At 64.9% G+C, this 12,410-nt stretch overlaps 3 pseudogenes; all 3 read left to right on the top strand.

The window, feature by feature from the left end:
- The first annotated feature begins 2,637 nt into the window (after positions 1-2,637).
- Positions 2,638-2,756, top strand: LOC142864641 (uncharacterized; annotated as a pseudogene).
- A 3,524-nt stretch (positions 2,757-6,280) lies between these two features.
- Positions 6,281-6,399, top strand: LOC142864640 (uncharacterized; annotated as a pseudogene).
- Positions 6,400-9,923: 3,524 nt separating this feature from the next.
- Positions 9,924-10,042, top strand: LOC142864639 (uncharacterized; annotated as a pseudogene).
- Positions 10,043-12,410: the final 2,368 nt, after the last annotated feature.

The following is a 12,410-nucleotide window of genomic DNA, read 5'->3' as shown; positions in this document are numbered from 1 at the left end:
TCCAGCTCTGGCCAGGAGAACACGAGAGGCGCGCTCTCACCGCTGCTCCTCACAGCCGAATGGCACTCCGTGGTGTCCACGCGCCGCATGTTATTAATGCACTCCTGGATGGATGGGCACTCGGGTCGCTTCCACATCTTTGCGATTGTGAATTGTGCCCTAACTGTCACCCTACCCCTTACCCAGCCCGTCTCCTCTGCCCCTGCCTGACGCGCTCCTCCCCCGCCAGGCCCGTCACTGTCCTCGGCCCCTGCCCCTGCCTGACCGGCCCCTTCCCGCCCCGGCCCGTCACCGTCACCGTCACCGTCCTCTGCCCCTGCCTGACAGGCTCGTCCCCGCCCGGCCCACCACCTGGGCCACTGCCTGACTCGCTCCGCTCCTCCCCGGCCAGGCCCGTCACTGTCCTGGGCCCCTGCCTGACCGGCTCCTTCCCGCCCGGCCTGTCACCGTCCTCTGCCCCTGCCTGACACGCTCCTCCCCGCCCGTCACCGTCCTCGGCCCCTGCCTGACCGGCTCCTCCGTCGCCTGGGCCTTCCAGGGGCTTGGTGTGGACGCTGCTTCCAGGAAGCCCTCCAGGAACCCGGCAGCAGGGCGGCCGCAGCAGTCTGGCGCAGGCATCGCTAAGTCCCCTGCCGGGGACGGGGACGTGCCCCGCTGTGCCGCGGGGGGCCCAGCCTGGTGTCTTCCCTGAGGCCCTGGGGCTGCCGCTCCCCGCAAGGGGAGAGCCTCGGAGGTGGGGACCGCCTCCTGATGGGGACGTCCACGCAGCTCTCCACGTCGGATTCCGGGGCTCTCTGTCCTGCCTGAAGGCCCAGCTGGCCTGCGGGTCCTTAGAGTGGCAGAAACATCCTCAAACTGATATTGCGAGTCCGGTGGTTGTCTGCACTTTTGTGCTGGGCACCCCAGGGAGGCCCAGGGGCTGGCTGGACAACGCGGTCTGCTCGGGTGCTTTGGAGGAGCAACCGATGCCCTTTGGACTTTGGTAGCAGCGTCTCAGGTGTCTCTGAGCCCTGCGCCATGTCGGGGAGGAGGCGGGAGGGTCCGCGACCTGCAGTCGTGTTCCCGGGGTGGCACGGCATGTGGCTTCTTCCACAGGCTGCTTGGCCTGGGCTCCCTGCACCTGGGCCTTTGGGGGACTGGCCCTGTGCTTGCCAACGCTTCCTGCAGGGACCCGGAGCTGGGAGGTGGCATCTCCCAGCCCTGGGCCGGGCAGAGCCCCAGCGGGCCATGCCCACACCCTCTCTCAGCACGGGTCCCCCAGAAGGCTCCTTTGGGACCAGGATTCTCCTGCGGGTGACTTCTTAAAGTCTGGCCCCTGGATGGAGGGGCACCGGGAGTAGAGGAGCCGGAAGCGGAAGGGGGTGCCCATGCGAGGGGACATTTTCAGGCCAAGTACCAGCTTCAGCCTGATCCTCCTGGGAACCCCGGGGTGTACGTCCCACCTCCTGGTTGTCCCGCTCTGAGACAAGGAGCCGGGCTTCGCATTCCCCCAGCAGCCAGTCGTGGGCTGAGGACACCTGGGGCCTTGGGAACTCCCTGGCTTCTCTTTGGATTACCATTTGGAGCTGCTTGGGAATCCTGCCGCCACACACACCCGAGTGCAGGTGTCTTCTGCACGGACTGGGGGCCTCGCGCTTCTGAATGCCACTGGCTCGCCACCCACCCACGGGTGAACCTGGTCAGGGTGCTTTCTCTAAGGAGCAGACTCTGATCCGGGCGGGCTACCGGTGTCTCTGTTTGCTCGTTTCTTTCTTCCATTTCGGGAAAGTCTTCCTTACTGGGTGTGGAAATCTCCTATGCCTTTCCTCGCCTATTCTGTCAGCTTTAAAATTCTCTTTCAGTTGCCACCCTCACAGATGGATTAGGAAACTCTTTTCGGTGCCTTCATTAGTGAAATGACCTCAAGGAAGCTCGAATCCAATATCTAATCGCCGGCTTTTAGCAAGTCCACACCCGAGGGTGGTTGGGGTCCAATCCAGCCCCGGGCCAGGCCCAGGCCCCTTGGACTGGGCCACAGGAGGACACAGAGCAGGGTCCCGGCCCCCACGGGAGCAGTGCCGGCAGTTCTCCAAGGGCTTGGGGGTTTTCCAGAGGTAGGAGATGGAGGGGACTGATTTCTTCAGCGCCCCCCAAACCACCCCGCCCCGCCCCACCCCAGCCATGGGACACATCCCGAGAGACGCCCCTACACTCGCTCCCCTCCCCCATGCGCTGTGCCCCAGCCCTGGCCCTGGGGAATAGGCGGCAGCCCACCCACAGGGCGGGGGCGCAGCTGACAGGGGTTGTGCGGGAGGGCGGCCCCTGGCTGGGGTCAAAGGGTGAGCGCGCGTGCGCAGTCAGCGGCCGCGCGCTGGGGGTGGGGGCGGGTAGGTGAAGGAGGCGAGGTGAGGAGAGGAGGGGGGCTGGAAGGTCTCCACCTTGGCGGGTCCAGCCGTGGAGGCGCATCGTGTCTGTGTGTGTGTGTGTGTGTGTGTAGACAGCCCCCCATCCCACCCCGCCCCGCCACGTCCCTCACCTCAGTCCTCCGGAGTCCGCCCGACCGGGCCGGCGAACTCCACAGGCCCGGCGCGGGTCAGCGCTATCGCGGGGAAGCGCGGTGAGGCTGGCCTCTTGAGCGGGGCAGGGGCGCCCTCCGCGGTCTACGGCCACACCACCCCGAACGCGCCCCATCTCGTCTGCTCTCAGAAGCTAAGCAGCGTCGGGCCTGGTTAGTACTTGGATAGGAGACCGCCTGGGAATCCCGGGTGCCCTAGGCTTTTTTTTTTTTTTTTTTGCCTGTTGCTCTGTCCCCTTGCTGGGAGCGCGGCGGCGGGGCGGCCGTCCGGCGGATCACCCCCACCCTCAGCGCCCGCCGCGGTGCCTGCCGCCCCAGCCCGCACCGTGGGGCCTCCTCTTGTCCCAAGCGGGGACACCGCCGCCACGGGGCAGCATGCGTGCCATCTGGACTGTCAGGTCTCAGACCAAAGGTCTGGTCTGTGGGAACCGACACGCTGGAGGAAACCTCGAGAGTCTGAGAGGGGAGGGAGTTCCGGAAGGATTCCAGGATGTCACTTTGAGCGAGTATGTGACCAGAACTCGTCCCGTTGCTTTTGGGGTTCTATGGGCTACACGCAGGAATCTCTGGTGGTGGCACTGGAGGTTGGGGGATCCGGAGTCACACCCAGACCTGCTCGACAGGCCTCCTTTTACTTTTCTTTTCGGATTCATTTTCTTAGAAAGTGTCTCTTATCTCTATGATTGCATTTTCTTTTCTCTCTCTTTTCAAGCAGATGATGGGAGTACAAGTATTGAGGTGACATGTGTTGCCCGTGCCCCCCTCCCCCCTGTCTCCTTATTTATTTCTCATTTTCTCCCAGCGTATTGTGGGGGTACCAATGTTCAGGTCGGGTGCATTGCTCTTTCCCCGCCTCCCCCCTCGGGTCAGAGCTTCAAGTGCGCCCATCCCCCAGTCGGTGCGCACCCACCCCCTCCCTAATGCATGTGTATGCCCACCCCCTCCCCACGCCCGCCCGACACCCACCCGATGAAGGTGATTCCTCGCTGTCCACTTAGGTGTCCATCCGTTCGTACCAATTTGCCGGTGAGCGCGCGCACGTGGTGCTCGTGTGTCCGTTCTTGGGATACCTGGCCTACTGGAACGGGTTCCAGCTCTGGCCAGGAGAACACGAGAGGCGCGCTCTCACCGCTGCTCCTCACAGCCGAATGGCACTCCGTGGTGTCCACGCGCCGCATGTTATTAATGCACTCCTGGATGGATGGGCACTCGGGTCGCTTCCACATCTTTGCGATTGTGAATTGTGCCCTAACTGTCACCCTACCCCTTACCCAGCCCGTCTCCTCTGCCCCTGCCTGACGCGCTCCTCCCCCGCCAGGCCCGTCACTGTCCTCGGCCCCTGCCCCTGCCTGACCGGCCCCTTCCCGCCCCGGCCCGTCACCGTCACCGTCACCGTCCTCTGCCCCTGCCTGACAGGCTCGTCCCCGCCCGGCCCACCACCTGGGCCACTGCCTGACTCGCTCCGCTCCTCCCCGGCCAGGCCCGTCACTGTCCTGGGCCCCTGCCTGACCGGCTCCTTCCCGCCCGGCCTGTCACCGTCCTCTGCCCCTGCCTGACACGCTCCTCCCCGCCCGTCACCGTCCTCGGCCCCTGCCTGACCGGCTCCTCCGTCGCCTGGGCCTTCCAGGGGCTTGGTGTGGACGCTGCTTCCAGGAAGCCCTCCAGGAACCCGGCAGCAGGGCGGCCGCAGCAGTCTGGCGCAGGCATCGCTAAGTCCCCTGCCGGGGACGGGGACGTGCCCCGCTGTGCCGCGGGGGGCCCAGCCTGGTGTCTTCCCTGAGGCCCTGGGGCTGCCGCTCCCCGCAAGGGGAGAGCCTCGGAGGTGGGGACCGCCTCCTGATGGGGACGTCCACGCAGCTCTCCACGTCGGATTCCGGGGCTCTCTGTCCTGCCTGAAGGCCCAGCTGGCCTGCGGGTCCTTAGAGTGGCAGAAACATCCTCAAACTGATATTGCGAGTCCGGTGGTTGTCTGCACTTTTGTGCTGGGCACCCCAGGGAGGCCCAGGGGCTGGCTGGACAACGCGGTCTGCTCGGGTGCTTTGGAGGAGCAACCGATGCCCTTTGGACTTTGGTAGCAGCGTCTCAGGTGTCTCTGAGCCCTGCGCCATGTCGGGGAGGAGGCGGGAGGGTCCGCGACCTGCAGTCGTGTTCCCGGGGTGGCACGGCATGTGGCTTCTTCCACAGGCTGCTTGGCCTGGGCTCCCTGCACCTGGGCCTTTGGGGGACTGGCCCTGTGCTTGCCAACGCTTCCTGCAGGGACCCGGAGCTGGGAGGTGGCATCTCCCAGCCCTGGGCCGGGCAGAGCCCCAGCGGGCCATGCCCACACCCTCTCTCAGCACGGGTCCCCCAGAAGGCTCCTTTGGGACCAGGATTCTCCTGCGGGTGACTTCTTAAAGTCTGGCCCCTGGATGGAGGGGCACCGGGAGTAGAGGAGCCGGAAGCGGAAGGGGGTGCCCATGCGAGGGGACATTTTCAGGCCAAGTACCAGCTTCAGCCTGATCCTCCTGGGAACCCCGGGGTGTACGTCCCACCTCCTGGTTGTCCCGCTCTGAGACAAGGAGCCGGGCTTCGCATTCCCCCAGCAGCCAGTCGTGGGCTGAGGACACCTGGGGCCTTGGGAACTCCCTGGCTTCTCTTTGGATTACCATTTGGAGCTGCTTGGGAATCCTGCCGCCACACACACCCGAGTGCAGGTGTCTTCTGCACGGACTGGGGGCCTCGCGCTTCTGAATGCCACTGGCTCGCCACCCACCCACGGGTGAACCTGGTCAGGGTGCTTTCTCTAAGGAGCAGACTCTGATCCGGGCGGGCTACCGGTGTCTCTGTTTGCTCGTTTCTTTCTTCCATTTCGGGAAAGTCTTCCTTACTGGGTGTGGAAATCTCCTATGCCTTTCCTCGCCTATTCTGTCAGCTTTAAAATTCTCTTTCAGTTGCCACCCTCACAGATGGATTAGGAAACTCTTTTCGGTGCCTTCATTAGTGAAATGACCTCAAGGAAGCTCGAATCCAATATCTAATCGCCGGCTTTTAGCAAGTCCACACCCGAGGGTGGTTGGGGTCCAATCCAGCCCCGGGCCAGGCCCAGGCCCCTTGGACTGGGCCACAGGAGGACACAGAGCAGGGTCCCGGCCCCCACGGGAGCGGTGCCGGCAGTTCTCCAAGGGCTTGGGGGTTTTCCAGAGGTAGGAGATGGAGGGGACTGATTTCTTCAGCGCCCCCCAAACCACCCCGCCCCGCCCCACCCCAGCCATGGGACACATCCCGAGAGACGCCCCTACACTCGCTCCCCTCCCCCATGCGCTGTGCCCCAGCCCTGGCCCTGGGGAATAGGCGGCAGCCCACCCACAGGGCGGGGGCGCAGCTGACAGGGGTTGTGCGGGAGGGCGGCCCCTGGCTGGGGTCAAAGGGTGAGCGCGCGTGCGCAGTCAGCGGCCGCGCGCTGGGGGTGGGGGCGGGTAGGTGAAGGAGGCGAGGTGAGGAGAGGAGGGGGGCTGGAAGGTCTCCACCTTGGCGGGTCCAGCCGTGGAGGCGCATCGTGTCTGTGTGTGTGTGTGTGTGTGTGTAGACAGCCCCCCATCCCACCCCGCCCCGCCACGTCCCTCACCTCAGTCCTCCGGAGTCCGCCCGACCGGGCCGGCGAACTCCACAGGCCCGGCGCGGGTCAGCGCTATCGCGGGGAAGCGCGGTGAGGCTGGCCTCTTGAGCGGGGCAGGGGCGCCCTCCGCGGTCTACGGCCACACCACCCCGAACGCGCCCCATCTCGTCTGCTCTCAGAAGCTAAGCAGCGTCGGGCCTGGTTAGTACTTGGATAGGAGACCGCCTGGGAATCCCGGGTGCCCTAGGCTTTTTTTTTTTTTTTTTTGCCTGTTGCTCTGTCCCCTTGCTGGGAGCGCGGCGGCGGGGCGGCCGTCCGGCGGATCACCCCCACCCTCAGCGCCCGCCGCGGTGCCTGCCGCCCCAGCCCGCACCGTGGGGCCTCCTCTTGTCCCAAGCGGGGACACCGCCGCCACGGGGCAGCATGCGTGCCATCTGGACTGTCAGGTCTCAGACCAAAGGTCTGGTCTGTGGGAACCGACACGCTGGAGGAAACCTCGAGAGTCTGAGAGGGGAGGGAGTTCCGGAAGGATTCCAGGATGTCACTTTGAGCGAGTATGTGACCAGAACTCGTCCCGTTGCTTTTGGGGTTCTATGGGCTACACGCAGGAATCTCTGGTGGTGGCACTGGAGGTTGGGGGATCCGGAGTCACACCCAGACCTGCTCGACAGGCCTCCTTTTACTTTTCTTTTCGGATTCATTTTCTTAGAAAGTGTCTCTTATCTCTATGATTGCATTTTCTTTTCTCTCTCTTTTCAAGCAGATGATGGGAGTACAAGTATTGAGGTGACATGTGTTGCCCGTGCCCCCCTCCCCCCTGTCTCCTTATTTATTTCTCATTTTCTCCCAGCGTATTGTGGGGGTACCAATGTTCAGGTCGGGTGCATTGCTCTTTCCCCGCCTCCCCCCTCGGGTCAGAGCTTCAAGTGCGCCCATCCCCCAGTCGGTGCGCACCCACCCCCTCCCTAATGCATGTGTATGCCCACCCCCTCCCCACGCCCGCCCGACACCCACCCGATGAAGGTGATTCCTCGCTGTCCACTTAGGTGTCCATCCGTTCGTACCAATTTGCCGGTGAGCGCGCGCACGTGGTGCTCGTGTGTCCGTTCTTGGGATACCTGGCCTACTGGAACGGGTTCCAGCTCTGGCCAGGAGAACACGAGAGGCGCGCTCTCACCGCTGCTCCTCACAGCCGAATGGCACTCCGTGGTGTCCACGCGCCGCATGTTATTAATGCACTCCTGGATGGATGGGCACTCGGGTCGCTTCCACATCTTTGCGATTGTGAATTGTGCCCTAACTGTCACCCTACCCCTTACCCAGCCCGTCTCCTCTGCCCCTGCCTGACGCGCTCCTCCCCCGCCAGGCCCGTCACTGTCCTCGGCCCCTGCCCCTGCCTGACCGGCCCCTTCCCGCCCCGGCCCGTCACCGTCACCGTCACCGTCCTCTGCCCCTGCCTGACAGGCTCGTCCCCGCCCGGCCCACCACCTGGGCCACTGCCTGACTCGCTCCGCTCCTCCCCGGCCAGGCCCGTCACTGTCCTGGGCCCCTGCCTGACCGGCTCCTTCCCGCCCGGCCTGTCACCGTCCTCTGCCCCTGCCTGACACGCTCCTCCCCGCCCGTCACCGTCCTCGGCCCCTGCCTGACCGGCTCCTCCGTCGCCTGGGCCTTCCAGGGGCTTGGTGTGGACGCTGCTTCCAGGAAGCCCTCCAGGAACCCGGCAGCAGGGCGGCCGCAGCAGTCTGGCGCAGGCATCGCTAAGTCCCCTGCCGGGGACGGGGACGTGCCCCGCTGTGCCGCGGGGGGCCCAGCCTGGTGTCTTCCCTGAGGCCCTGGGGCTGCCGCTCCCCGCAAGGGGAGAGCCTCGGAGGTGGGGACCGCCTCCTGATGGGGACGTCCACGCAGCTCTCCACGTCGGATTCCGGGGCTCTCTGTCCTGCCTGAAGGCCCAGCTGGCCTGCGGGTCCTTAGAGTGGCAGAAACATCCTCAAACTGATATTGCGAGTCCGGTGGTTGTCTGCACTTTTGTGCTGGGCACCCCAGGGAGGCCCAGGGGCTGGCTGGACAACGCGGTCTGCTCGGGTGCTTTGGAGGAGCAACCGATGCCCTTTGGACTTTGGTAGCAGCGTCTCAGGTGTCTCTGAGCCCTGCGCCATGTCGGGGAGGAGGCGGGAGGGTCCGCGACCTGCAGTCGTGTTCCCGGGGTGGCACGGCATGTGGCTTCTTCCACAGGCTGCTTGGCCTGGGCTCCCTGCACCTGGGCCTTTGGGGGACTGGCCCTGTGCTTGCCAACGCTTCCTGCAGGGACCCGGAGCTGGGAGGTGGCATCTCCCAGCCCTGGGCCGGGCAGAGCCCCAGCGGGCCATGCCCACACCCTCTCTCAGCACGGGTCCCCCAGAAGGCTCCTTTGGGACCAGGATTCTCCTGCGGGTGACTTCTTAAAGTCTGGCCCCTGGATGGAGGGGCACCGGGAGTAGAGGAGCCGGAAGCGGAAGGGGGTGCCCATGCGAGGGGACATTTTCAGGCCAAGTACCAGCTTCAGCCTGATCCTCCTGGGAACCCCGGGGTGTACGTCCCACCTCCTGGTTGTCCCGCTCTGAGACAAGGAGCCGGGCTTCGCATTCCCCCAGCAGCCAGTCGTGGGCTGAGGACACCTGGGGCCTTGGGAACTCCCTGGCTTCTCTTTGGATTACCATTTGGAGCTGCTTGGGAATCCTGCCGCCACACACACCCGAGTGCAGGTGTCTTCTGCACGGACTGGGGGCCTCGCGCTTCTGAATGCCACTGGCTCGCCACCCACCCACGGGTGAACCTGGTCAGGGTGCTTTCTCTAAGGAGCAGACTCTGATCCGGGCGGGCTACCGGTGTCTCTGTTTGCTCGTTTCTTTCTTCCATTTCGGGAAAGTCTTCCTTACTGGGTGTGGAAATCTCCTATGCCTTTCCTCGCCTATTCTGTCAGCTTTAAAATTCTCTTTCAGTTGCCACCCTCACAGATGGATTAGGAAACTCTTTTCGGTGCCTTCATTAGTGAAATGACCTCAAGGAAGCTCGAATCCAATATCTAATCGCCGGCTTTTAGCAAGTCCACACCCGAGGGTGGTTGGGGTCCAATCCAGCCCCGGGCCAGGCCCAGGCCCCTTGGACTGGGCCACAGGAGGACACAGAGCAGGGTCCCGGCCCCCACGGGAGCGGTGCCGGCAGTTCTCCAAGGGCTTGGGGGTTTTCCAGAGGTAGGAGATGGAGGGGACTGATTTCTTCAGCGCCCCCCAAACCACCCCGCCCCGCCCCACCCCAGCCATGGGACACATCCCGAGAGACGCCCCTACACTCGCTCCCCTCCCCCATGCGCTGTGCCCCAGCCCTGGCCCTGGGGAATAGGCGGCAGCCCACCCACAGGGCGGGGGCGCAGCTGACAGGGGTTGTGCGGGAGGGCGGCCCCTGGCTGGGGTCAAAGGGTGAGCGCGCGTGCGCAGTCAGCGGCCGCGCGCTGGGGGTGGGGGCGGGTAGGTGAAGGAGGCGAGGTGAGGAGAGGAGGGGGGCTGGAAGGTCTCCACCTTGGCGGGTCCAGCCGTGGAGGCGCATCGTGTCTGTGTGTGTGTGTGTGTGTGTGTAGACAGCCCCCCATCCCACCCCGCCCCGCCACGTCCCTCACCTCAGTCCTCCGGAGTCCGCCCGACCGGGCCGGCGAACTCCACAGGCCCGGCGCGGGTCAGCGCTATCGCGGGGAAGCGCGGTGAGGCTGGCCTCTTGAGCGGGGCAGGGGCGCCCTCCGCGGTCTACGGCCACACCACCCCGAACGCGCCCCATCTCGTCTGCTCTCAGAAGCTAAGCAGCGTCGGGCCTGGTTAGTACTTGGATAGGAGACCGCCTGGGAATCCCGGGTGCCCTAGGCTTTTTTTTTTTTTTTTTGCCTGTTGCTCTGTCCCCTTGCTGGGAGCGCAGCGGCGGGGCGGCCGTCCGGCGGATCACCCCCACCCTCAGCGCCCGCCGCGGTGCCTGCCGCCCCAGCCCGCACCGTGGGGCCTCCTCTTGTCCCAAGCGGGGACACCGCCGCCACGGGGCAGCATGCGTGCCATCTGGACTGTCAGGTCTCAGACCAAAGGTCTGGTCTGTGGGAACCGACACGCTGGAGGAAACCTCGAGAGTCTGAGAGGGGAGGGAGTTCCGGAAGGATTCCAGGATGTCACTTTGAGCGAGTATGTGACCAGAACTCGTCCCGTTGCTTTTGGGGTTCTATGGGCTACACGCAGGAATCTCTGGTGGTGGCACTGGAGGTTGGGGGATCCGGAGTCACACCCAGACCTGCTCGACAGGCCTCCTTTTACTTTTCTTTTCGGATTCATTTTCTTAGAAAGTGTCTCTTATCTCTATGATTGCATTTTCTTTTCTCTCTCTTTTCAAGCAGATGATGGGAGTACAAGTATTGAGGTGACATGTGTTGCCCGTGCCCCCCTCCCCCCTGTCTCCTTATTTATTTCTCATTTTCTCCCAGCGTATTGTGGGGGTACCAATGTTCAGGTCGGGTGCATTGCTCTTTCCCCGCCTCCCCCCTCGGGTCAGAGCTTCAAGTGCGCCCATCCCCCAGTCGGTGCGCACCCACCCCCTCCCTAATGCATGTGTATGCCCACCCCCTCCCCACGCCCGCCCGACACCCACCCGATGAAGGTGATTCCTCGCTGTCCACTTAGGTGTCCATCCGTTCGTACCAATTTGCCGGTGAGCGCGCGCACGTGGTGCTCGTGTGTCCGTTCTTGGGATACCTGGCCTACTGGAACGGGTTCCAGCTCTGGCCAGGAGAACACGAGAGGCGCGCTCTCACCGCTGCTCCTCACAGCCGAATGGCACTCCGTGGTGTCCACGCGCCGCATGTTATTAATGCACTCCTGGATGGATGGGCACTCGGGTCGCTTCCACATCTTTGCGATTGTGAATTGTGCCCTAACTGTCACCCTACCCCTTACCCAGCCCGTCTCCTCTGCCCCTGCCTGACGCGCTCCTCCCCCGCCAGGCCCGTCACTGTCCTCGGCCCCTGCCCCTGCCTGACCGGCCCCTTCCCGCCCCGGCCCGTCACCGTCACCGTCACCGTCCTCTGCCCCTGCCTGACAGGCTCGTCCCCGCCCGGCCCACCACCTGGGCCACTGCCTGACTCGCTCCGCTCCTCCCCGGCCAGGCCCGTCACTGTCCTGGGCCCCTGCCTGACCGGCTCCTTCCCGCCCGGCCTGTCACCGTCCTCTGCCCCTGCCTGACACGCTCCTCCCCGCCCGTCACCGTCCTCGGCCCCTGCCTGACCGGCTCCTCCGTCGCCTGGGCCTTCCAGGGGCTTGGTGTGGACGCTGCTTCCAGGAAGCCCTCCAGGAACCCGGCAGCAGGGCGGCCGCAGCAGTCTGGCGCAGGCATCGCTAAGTCCCCTGCCGGGGACGGGGACGTGCCCCGCTGTGCCGCGGGGGGCCCAGCCTGGTGTCTTCCCTGAGGCCCTGGGGCTGCCGCTCCCCGCAAGGGGAGAGCCTCGGAGGTGGGGACCGCCTCCTGATGGGGACGTCCACGCAGCTCTCCACGTCGGATTCCGGGGCTCTCTGTCCTGCCTGAAGGCCCAGCTGGCCTGCGGGTCCTTAGAGTGGCAGAAACATCCTCAAACTGATATTGCGAGTCCGGTGGTTGTCTGCACTTTTGTGCTGGGCACCCCAGGGAGGCCCAGGGGCTGGCTGGACAACGCGGTCTGCTCGGGTGCTTTGGAGGAGCAACCGATGCCCTTTGGACTTTGGTAGCAGCGTCTCAGGTGTCTCTGAGCCCTGCGCCATGTCGGGGAGGAGGCGGGAGGGTCCGCGACCTGCAGTCGTGTTCCCGGGGTGGCACGGCATGTGGCTTCTTCCACAGGCTGCTTGGCCTGGGCTCCCTGCACCTGGGCCTTTGGGGGACTGGCCCTGTGCTTGCCAACGCTTCCTGCAGGGACCCGGAGCTGGGAGGTGGCATCTCCCAGCCCTGGGCCGGGCAGAGCCCCAGCGGGCCATGCCCACACCCTCTCTCAGCACGGGTCCCCCAGAAGGCTCCTTTGGGACCAGGATTCTCCTGCGGGTGACTTCTTAAAGTCTGGCCCCTGGATGGAGGGGCACCGGGAGTAGAGGAGCCGGAAGCGGAAGGGGGTGCCCATGCGAGGGGACATTTTCAGGCCAAGTACCAGCTTCAGCCTGATCCTCCTGGGAACCCCGGGGTGTACGTCCCACCTCCTGGTTGTCCCGCTCTGAGACAAGGAGCCGGGCTTCG

The sequence above is a fragment of the Microcebus murinus genome, chromosome 25 (assembly GCF_040939455.1).
Source record: "Microcebus murinus isolate Inina chromosome 25, M.murinus_Inina_mat1.0, whole genome shotgun sequence".
NCBI lineage: Eukaryota > Metazoa > Chordata > Mammalia > Primates > Cheirogaleidae > Microcebus > Microcebus murinus.
The sequence above is the reverse complement of the archived record's forward strand: the minus strand, read 5'-3'. Positions and strand labels throughout refer to the sequence as shown.